This window comes from Lepeophtheirus salmonis, chromosome 1 (assembly GCF_016086655.4).
Source record: "Lepeophtheirus salmonis chromosome 1, UVic_Lsal_1.4, whole genome shotgun sequence".
In the NCBI taxonomy this organism is placed as follows: Eukaryota; Metazoa; Arthropoda; class Copepoda; order Siphonostomatoida; family Caligidae; genus Lepeophtheirus; species Lepeophtheirus salmonis.
This window is the reverse complement of record NC_052131.2, coordinates 46,200,428-46,211,275: the sequence shown is the minus strand read 5'-3', so window position 1 is coordinate 46,211,275 and position 10,848 is coordinate 46,200,428. Positions and strand designations below refer to the sequence as shown.

The window sequence follows — 10,848 nt, the reverse complement described above, 5'->3', positions numbered from 1 at the left end:
TTGACTATGGACCGAATTTATCTAAAAAAAAGAAAGCACATGAAATAAATTATTTCCTTCCTCAACTTTTTTTTTAATGAGGTGGGAATGGAATCAATCCGGATCAATACTGATTTTTCCCCTGTGAACATAATTTTACTACGAGATTGGTCCCGTACTAAGATGACAAGAAGTCAAAATTTACATTATTAATAAGAAATAATCACTTCTTGCATTATCCTCATCACAATTATGTAACAAATTCTTTATCTTATTTGTTGGCTACAACTTGTACAAAATCGTAACAACATATATACATGTTCTGTACAAGTTGTGATGCCTGTACAAATTGAAATGCCTCTTTATTTATGAGTAATAAAACTGTGCGCATTTGAGCTTTATAATATGCCATAGAATACTTAAATTTTTGCAATTATTATTAAAATAGTCAATAATGAGACCATTAATATTATCTGGATTATCCCCATACCAAGAAATACTGTGAATCCTTTATCTCATTTTTAGTTTCAACTTATTCAATTTGCTTAGACAAATCACAATTTGTACACTAGACATATATAAAATAAATATATTTTGGTAAATGACAAAATAATTCGTCAGATTAAATTTATGTTATTAGAATCAAACAACCCAAAATAAATGGCAAATAAAAATCGAAGAAATATATGTATCTGTCCAACTTGTAAAAAATACCCTGCTGTTACAGGTTTCCTTTTCGTATACCTTCCCAAATTTCTTGTATGTTCGTATATGTTTTTTTATACGTAAAAGGGATATATAGCTAGCTACTATAAGGTCTGACTGTTAATTCTTGGGTGGCCTAATATATATATACATATAAAGGGGTATAAAAATCAACAACTTCTTGAGTAATGATTTGACTTTTCTCACAATAATAATTGTGTACATAACATTATATTTTATGTACGCCATTTTATTACACATGTGAATTTAATTTTCTTCTCTGTATAATATATATAAATATACACAGAGGAAATCAATCAATGTTACAAATATAATATTCAATAAAATATAATCTAAAAACAAACTACATATATATGATATGTTACGTAATGATTTCTCCTTTTTTTATATTTTGCCGTAGTTTACGTATATATATTTACTTTTTTTATTCATATAATACACAGGGGGCGTAACTCAGTGGTAGAGTGTCCGCTTCGCATGCGGAAAGCCGCGGGTTCAAACCCCGTCGCCTCCATAGTTGAAATTTTTTTAAATTATTTTTTTAGTTGTGTATATTGACAAATATCCATAATTCCAATTTTAATCGAATTCTCGAATAATTTGTTCATCTTGCTCTATATATATACATTCGTAATAATATGGCTGGAAGGGATTTAATTCTAGATTAAAGTAGAAAATAAGTCATAATAAATAATGGTAATAAATTATTGAAATAATTACTATTAATTTCTTCTCCATTTTTTAAAAATAAAATCCATTTTACTTTTTCTAATAACATTTCTTCATTCAATTATAATTATTAGTAGGATTGGAAGGAGAGTTATTAAACTTTGTTTCTGGCTTCTTTTCTCTCTCTTTAAATTCCTTATCGAGAGTCTGGCCCGAACAACAAAAACAACAAAACACACTTCAAAGCCACATTTGTTATCATTTTGATACTTTTATATATATAATTATTACTTTAATTATAAGTTTTCCCGACAAACAATAACAATTATCTGTTTCGTTTATCCATTGAACGTTTATAACTTATAGTTATAATATATTTGTAAACATATTGCAATAAAGGAAAGCTTCATTGGATGTAAGAGCGTACGTAAAATACTCATATGACGTCATTACTTCCTTTTTGAAAACCACTTGACAAATGTGACCTGTCAACATAAAAGCAAGCTAGAAGAATTTTTCTCAAAATTGATTATGGATTACAAATTTTGTAGTCTTCTAGAAATGATTGTTCATTTTGATGAACAAACTATTCTGATAAATCCTGTAGTTACGATGCAAATTGAAAGTTCATTGTTACGATTTGGTAGATTATATTTGAAAAGCCATATCGAGTCAAATTAAGGCCCATACATCACATGAAGGTTCTAAACTATAGTTAACATTCTTTAAATTAATCTTAATAACCCTTGGAAGGCGCCAAAAATTGCGGTTGAAGTAGTCAAAATTGATTATCACTATAGAAGACTGAGAAATGGATAAATTTTAATTCCAAGGCCATATTGAGAACAATATAAGACTCCTAAGTCTTTGAACATTTGAATTCAAAACATATCGTTGACTCAAATATGATTTGAAATATTACGCTGTATACTTTGTAATTACAAACCCCTAATCACTGGCGGCCAAGGGCCCAAATAAAAAAAACTGTGATTGCAGCTCTGATATATGGTGTAAAAAAATGAGATTTTTACTTCTTTTTTTTGTTCCAGTGTTTTTGTTTTGTTTTTATTAACTCACGACTTCATTGACACTCTCAACTTTTTCTCCTCTAAAAAAATAAAATAAAAACGGACACAAAATTAATGGTAGGCAGCCGATGACGTCATTTTTGCAACTGGTGGGTAATGATTTATTTATAAATATAATGTATTTGTTCACTATGACACATCATATTTTGAGTTCAATAGATCAAGCACTCATTTTACACAAGAGCAGTATGAAAATTTATTGTTAATCGAAGAAATATATCTAGTAATACTCATTTGTAGTTTTTCTTCTTGATTTTATTTTTTAATGGCCGGGAATTAGCTGATAGTTGGCCAATTTTATTTTATTATGTTTTTATAATATTTGTCATCATTCTGGAAATAAGTCATCTTAGAGGAGACCTACACAATAACATATATATAAAACTGAAAACCCTTGCTCCTATGTGTACAAAAGCTCAGGATTTTTTTCCTTTTCAATGCCATTAGATAACATTTCCTAAATATTTAAAAAATATATATATTTTTCAATATAACTGTGCCCCTAACATTTCCTTACTTTTAGTTTGTTATACAAACTGTGACGCCGGTTAAATACTCAATTTTGGAGTACATGGAGATATTCACAGTTTAACAAGAGATAACTTTATGTCCACCCAGGAACGTTCAGTAAACTATTAAGGACTGAGATCAGGAATAGAAAAATATTCACAGCAGAAAAATGAATAAGGTAATACCTAGAGATACGACAGGCACAACATCGAGTTTTTTAGGATACAAACTGGTCGAAAGTTGGCGATAGTACACAAGAATCGCTGCAAACTTAATTCTTATAGTTATTTCTTGTGGGGTAAATTGCTTTGACTTACAAGCTCCGTCTAGGAACGAATTGACCTCAAATGCCAAGGTATTACTCAACATGGGAGCTGTTGATGTTTGGAAGATACCATTGTGATAATTATTTTTGAAACTAAGTTCAAGTCCGATTTTTTTAACGCTTCGGAGTTATTTTTTTTCTTTACCGATTTAGTGGGTTATTTGAATTCAGATTGCGATATCAGACCGTAGATAGAAATTTAATCGTTTTCAAATTGTGCACTGATTTTTCAGTCATATATATATATATAAACCAATTTTTTGGTCTCAATCAATGGCCTGATTTTTGAGTTGTACAAATATGATTTATGTAAGACATTTAACTTCACTTGACGTTATTAAGCCAACGTTTATAATTTTGAAACACAGATGACGTCATCAAGAATTCATCTATAGAAGAGGTCGGGTAACTTTTTTTAGCGTTTCCCCGAAAGAACTTGTAGTGAAATTAATTTATCCCAAACTCGTGCAAAGGGCGTCCACTGGGTTTTTTTGGAGGGAGGGGGAGATATTCACAAAAAAATTAATTTTTGGAAGAAAATTTATTTTTTTCCCAAAAATTTTAAAATTTAATTTTATATATCAAATTTTTGTCAAAAATTTCATAAATATAATTTTTATATTAAAATTTTTTAGAAAAACAAATTCAATTTTTTTTTGAAAAAAATTAAATATTAAATTTTTTGGGAAAAAAATTCCAAATCCATAGCTTTTCCCAAAGAATCTAAATTTTTATCCTAATTTTGCATAAAAATTTTCATCCTGACCAAAAAAAATTCTAATAAAATGCAAAATTATTTTTTTATAAAGAGTGGTGTGCTAAATGCCCTCCAGCCCCTGTAGTGTTTGTTTTAACACTTGAAGGTAGTACTCTCATAATGCCCAAAATTTCCTTAATTACTCCATTTGTGGTGATTTACCTCTGTTCCCCGACCAGTGATCTATAGAATTGTTTTATGCTGCGTTATAAATAAGTCTGGTTTTTTTGGATGACCAACCCAGACCTCAACTTCTTTAAAGGAACGTAATAGTTTTTTGCACTAAAAATCATAACGGTCCAGACCGGTTTAGAATAATTTTGAGGGAAAACCAACACTAATGATCATGTCCCATATGTTTTGGACATTCCTGCCTTGAATATATACAGAATTATCATAAGACTAATAATATACGTACCTAATAAAGTAATATAAAATTCTACCGAATTTTTAATTTTATTTTTTGAGTTAATGCCTAAATTTATTAAGATCATAATGAAACCCAGCTATGCGTAAGATGTTATTAGTGGTGGGGGTTGTAGAAGATCTGATATAATTATTAAATTATACATATAAATTTTTTACACTCACATAATTACTACCTTGATGCTGAAAGGTAGGAATAATAAAAATAATAACAAAAGATAATGGCTTTTATTATTAAATTTATGATTGAATGAAAAGTTGTTCATTCAAATTTTGTTTTCTTCTGTTTGTTTATTGTTACTGTTATTAACATACCTTTGAATATTTAATGAGATCCCTCTTCGAAGAGAACATGGGCACAGCAAAAACGTGCATTTATTCAAGGGACATTGGACAAGGAGCAGAAACTACATAAAAGAAGAATACCCAAACTTCTTAGTATAATGAACCCTTACTCAGCACTTTAATATTATTTTTAATGTAGTATTCAAGACTGCATACAAAAGATTAAGACATTGGAAAGGGAGACTTAAATCATATCTAGACATGAGGCATTGATACTGGGTTAAGATCAAGATTTTTCTAAATTTGTCTCAAAACCAAGAGCAATCTTTAAAACTCGATTACTACTTATTCTACTATTCATCGATTGGAGTTATTACTATTTAACGTTCTAGATGAGGTTTTCTTAAACTGGAGTAAAATTACTCTCCATGTGTAAATTTTAATATTTTAAGAGGTAAATAGGGTATAACATATTTTTATAAATAATATATACATATGTTGTGTACCAGTTGCGATCTCTATATGAGTTCCAGTTGCAACCAAAAAATGAGATGAATAATTTCAAATGAAGGATTTATAATACTTGGTTTGAGAAACGATGCAATGATTGAATATTCTATGGTGTGATTTTAAACTATGTTAATAAAAATTACGAAAATATAAGTATTTTCTGGGATATTATAATGTTCAAATGCCCAAAGTTATTTCCTCATAAATAGTTAATAGCGGTGGTGTTTACATGAATGTAATAAGAGCTATACGATTATCGTCACCAAAACTTCAAGGGGTAACCGAGTAAATGGGAGTCACGGAATGAAGAGGAATGATTGTAGACGGGAAATTAATATGAACGTACAGTGTATTTGTTAAATGATAAAAAACGACTAAAGTATAGAATAGTAAAAGGGAGAATCAAGAGTATAATAGAAGAACGTACAGCGGTGATTAAAACCAGTAAATGTTACTACGAATGTAAATAACTAAAATAAAGGGTGTTCAAAAAAGCAATTTTATATAATTAATTGTAAAAACATGCAAATATAATAATACCTATTTAACTTTAATCGATCCAAATGAAAAAATATTCTCTTTTCTTAATAATTGGAATGACCAATGTAGTCCTTAAATAATGCATTTTAAAACGAAGAAATTGAAGCTTGTACAATTTTCTTATACAAGTTGTAACTTGTACAGACCTTGCTATTTGTACAAAACATATACAGGGTCATTCATGTAAATCTGGATCATCTTTAACTGCAATAACAAAAACATTTAGCTGGGTTATTTCATTTTTAAATTGAGAGTTTGAGCCTGAAATTGAAGTTAGTTGCACAACTTTTAATCCAAAACAAGTATTTACGATGTAGGAGACTCAAAAGAACACAATCATCAAATTTGCTTGCTTGCATCAAAACTGCTGGAAGGAGGAACAGGCATATCAGAGAAATCCCCACAAGTCAACTGTGTGCATAATCTTTCTTACTGCCCAATCATGGTAACATATCAGATATAGCAATCAGCAAAGATTTTTTGTAGGAAGCACGGAAACTGTTAGTTGATATTTGTGAATTTTCAATAGTTTTTCGTGCCTTGAACTTTTCTCGAAGCACCAGATAAATAGGTTTAATAACTCTCAGAGACTTTGGCTTAAATAGTTAAAGAAATAAAATATTATTGACGCTAAAAAAAAAATATACATATATAGTTTTATAATTACTGGACGTCCTTTAAGTAATTGCTTGAAGTTTAGGGCACAGAATTTGGGTTTTAGTTTAAGGATCTTACTTTTTTGTAATCCACGTTTTCAACTAAACTATAAGCATTTATTCTAGGTAGTCTGTTTGCATTCGAAAGTAATACTAAATTGAGTATATGATAAAATATAAAAGGACCAATAATGAAGTACAATAATCCTATAACCCGGATAATATTCAACATATTCAAAGCTGCTACCGTGTTATCACATTTTTTTAATATTACTGAATCAAGTATTGGTTTTAATCTATGGCTAAATTTCTTGGGTATCTTAATTCATCCACCAAATTTGAATGCAAAGCTTATAATTGTCTAAAATATGTTTACAAAATATTAAGCTGTATGTAAATATCTATATATAAAGTTAAAAAAATGTGGGATTTAATCTTTTCTTTATTTTGTTCAAGATTGTTTTATGTTGACGCTCCAAGTATATTAATTTTTCTAATTTTTAGTATTATTTTGCCTGATAAATATATGCATGTATATTATTAAAGATTGCAGTATTAATATTATTAATTGTTTTTTTTTTTAAATAACCAAGCTAAATTATAATATTTGCTCTGGACGATAAATGGATCAAAGCGGAAAATGCCCACAAAAATGGTTAATAACCAGTATTCCAGATAGTTTGACAAGTGTAATAAGTAAACACAAATAAAGATAGAAAAGGACGACTTAACGTATGGGCCAAATTAGTCTACGACTCTATACATCTACTATGTTAAATGTCCAACATTGCGGAATTGATATCCATGATCTAAGATACATAAAAGAATAAAGAATTCAATATGAAATTGACAATAGCTTTGAATAGTTGAAATGTTTCTACCAATGTATATATATATACATATATATAAAGAACTTTCGAACCCAACTGACTTCTTCGTTTCCAGAGCATCGTCATCTTGAAAGTATGTTTTTATGTATGTATATGATGTTAACCTATTAATGTTGGAAGGCGGAGATGGGAAGACAGGCAGACATAGTTTAAATATTTCATAGTTTAATTACAAATTAAAGAACAAATATTTTAAAGGCTCTATTTTCTAACTATCGTTGTTGTGTGGAACAGAGGAGAAAAGAATCTCTTCGTAATGATGGAGTAATAAGGTTGTAATTGGAGATTTTTGAAATTGTTTCCAGATATGTGTATGTACATTAGACTACTTTGTTTATGGTTTAATATTTTTTTAGCCTGTACAAAAACCTTTTCTGTTGAGGACAATAAAAAATGGACTTTGGTAAAGTTTGAATATAGCAGTAAAATTTAACTTTAGTTCAAGTGTTGAATAAGAAAGAGGAATGCCATCCTTGATGACTCGCAAATCACTGAGCACATCTTAGACCCCTAAAATGATTGAAAACAAAATGAAAAATATATTTCTTAGTGATAAACCAAATAAGCATAAAAAGTGCAATGTTTGTCTAATATTTGAAACGGAAATAGAGGTCAAAAAATATCCAATTTTGGCCCAAAAATCCCATTGTTTCCAAATTAAATGACCGTACCACGCTAAAAATAGCTTGAAAGGCTTCAAACTTTGCCAAAGTTCGCTTTTTAATTGTTCTTAGCAGAAAAAAACATTGGGCAAGAGGGGGGGGTTCGCCCAAAATGGGACATTCTAACAATTAGGTCAGAAAAGATTCCCAAAAAAATATTTTTACAGATAAGCTCTTCCCTACTCTAAGGCCAAAATTGCCATATTCATTATCGAGCATTAAAGTCAACCTCACAGAAAATATAAATGTTCTACTGTTCCTCTCGTCGAATTATGATCATTCTGTTCATGAAAGATGTGACACTCATGTCTCCTCAAGACAATTTAACTTAATACGTGAAACATCCTTTGTTCATTATTATATGTAATTTGAGTCATTTTCTTGAGGCTACAAAATGTCTCCTTATCAAAGAGAATTATTTTTATTTTCGTTATGGATATTGTACCATTTTAGTTGAGGTGTCATTTTTATATAACATACTTTTTAGACCTATATCGATATGTTTATCTTATTTAAATTTTATTTACACACTTTGTGCATACGACTTTAACCAGATCTAATCCTTGACTCTCATGTGTCTTTTTTTCTTATATACAAATGTCATAGTAATATTGAAGGGGATGTTCTACTCAAAATAGCCGCCATCAAGCGCAGTGATGGCCTCCAATCTCTTCCTGAGAGCTCTGCAGTACTTCTTGAAGTACTCCTCGGAAATGTATATATAGTTCTCATCGATGGAGTTCTTAAGAGGATCAATATTCACTCAAAAGGCGCAATCCAAGGGGGAACTTTTGTTGAACATAGCCCCCATAAGTTCTTGAGCCGGAAGTGCAGAAATTTACTGTTTTGTTTTTAAATTTTTTGGTACTTGCTTGACGGGCACCATCTTGTTAAAAACAACACTGCCATGAGGGAATCTCTACTTAACATTTGAGATGAGTTTTGTGAATCTTGCAACACCAATGTTCGTTGCATGATAGTGCAAGGACTTCAAAGGATCCTTCCCCTTCTCCACATCAAGGATAATTAGAGTATCAATATTGGGGTTGTGAAGCTTTGGCCTCAAAATGTCCTCAAAACGAATAATCCAAGAAGTTTGCATCTGTTGAGTATGTTGGCCACAAGTTTTTGTACCAGAAGTATATAAATTTCCTGTTTTGTCCGAAATAAGCTTTGGTTCAAAAACAGCATTACCATCAAGGAACCTCTCCTTAAACCATAGTATGAGTTTTTTTTTAAACTTGGCAATGCCCATGTTGTTTGCAGGAGAGTAGAAAAACTTCAAAGGATTTGCCTCTTCAATCTCCTTCACGTTCTCAACATTAAGGATCTTGCTTTTACCACTTTTAGGAATACTTTTAACTCCATCTCTGCCTTTTAAATTATAAACAGTGCTCCTAGGCATATCTAAGAACCTTAAAATATATTTTGGCGATTTTTCTATGCACAAAAAGTGCGAGGACCTTAATTCGAGTTTCAAATTCTGATGCCATTAGAGTGAAACTTTTTAGCTATATACTTTACCAGTTTGTTTGTTTCCGAGTTGCGTAGTTTTTCTTTAAAATACGTGATTTATCCCCCCCCCTTCTAACTACCTCTCTTCTTAACTTCGTTAAATAAATGCGCAAATCATCCCTCCCCCCTTCCCTCTCCGTATAAGTTGTGATTTTGTGCAAGTTACAACTTGTATAAGTAGATTGTTCAAGTTTTAATCAAAAAATGAAATGAAAAATAAAAATTAGCAAATCAAGTAATATGATAAATAAATCTTCATGGCCATCTATGCCCTTTCCCCTGAAAATATATTCCTCATTCTTAGCCTATAGCTCCACCAAAAATAAACTATTATTTACTCCATATCTGTGGCTAGTTAAAGACCAGTCGGGCTAGTGCAAGGTAGCTAGTGCAAAATATTAATTTTTAATATTTCACTTCCTCTGTAGTTTGGAAATATTTTTTTAACAAAAATGACATTTTCAAATGCCGAAGACTTTGTGAATTCCAGAACAGTGTAAAGCAATTTGTTTCTACTTTAGGACTACGGTACTACATAGGGTTTCCCTTCCAATCAAATATCTCTGCATTTATACCAAGTAATTAGGTAGTTTTTATTTTTTGTGATATTCTGGTCTAGTAAATTTTTCTTAGGGATCGTAAAAAAAATTATTCACTAACCTGATGGCTAGTGTCTAATTTTAACGACTGTCGACCTCTGGTCTAGCGCACATATTATCTAATCATTGTAGGTATTTGTTCTTAATAATATATTTTATAAAAAATGATGTGAGTCAAATAAGGACAGGATGGATTAAATGATAGAGGGGCCATTATTTACCAATTGGTGTACTCCCTAAAATATAGTATACATTGCTACCTCAACATAGAAGTTGTAGAGGAAAAAAACAAAGATGAAAAACATTCGCCTTCAAGCTAAACGATATTTGCAAAACCATAGAAACAAAACATATCGGTACATAGAACTATTGATGGATTTTACGAATGAGAGGATGATAGATCGAAAAATAATCAGAGCTTCAAGAAGCTAAAAAGAAAGTAAAAAAAAAAAATAACCTTCTGATTTTTTTGATATTTTTTTTCACAAAAAAAAAAATATAAGATTAAAGTCAGGAAAAGATCTTACGTACACGTCTAACTGCCAATTAGCCAAGGTCATAAAAAATAGTTATGGGTTCCTTCTTTTTTTTCTTTGAAGGGTTAAGGGTTCTTTTTTTCTTTTTTTACTCTAAAAGTTAAAAATCTCTCTTGTCCGTCCCGTGGGGAGTGAAGGGAAATACATAGATTTGATACATTTTTTCTTCATTTAA

At 30.2% G+C, this 10,848-nt stretch overlaps 1 non-coding gene across 1 annotated transcript; it reads left to right on the top strand.

Moving 5' to 3' along the window:
* The first annotated feature begins 1,147 nt into the window (after window positions 1-1,147).
* Window positions 1,148-1,219, top strand: TRNAA-CGC (transfer RNA alanine (anticodon CGC)). The gene has a single exon. It is a non-coding gene; the product is annotated as a tRNA-Ala (tRNA).
* The last annotated feature ends 9,629 nt before the right edge of the window (window positions 1,220-10,848 follow it).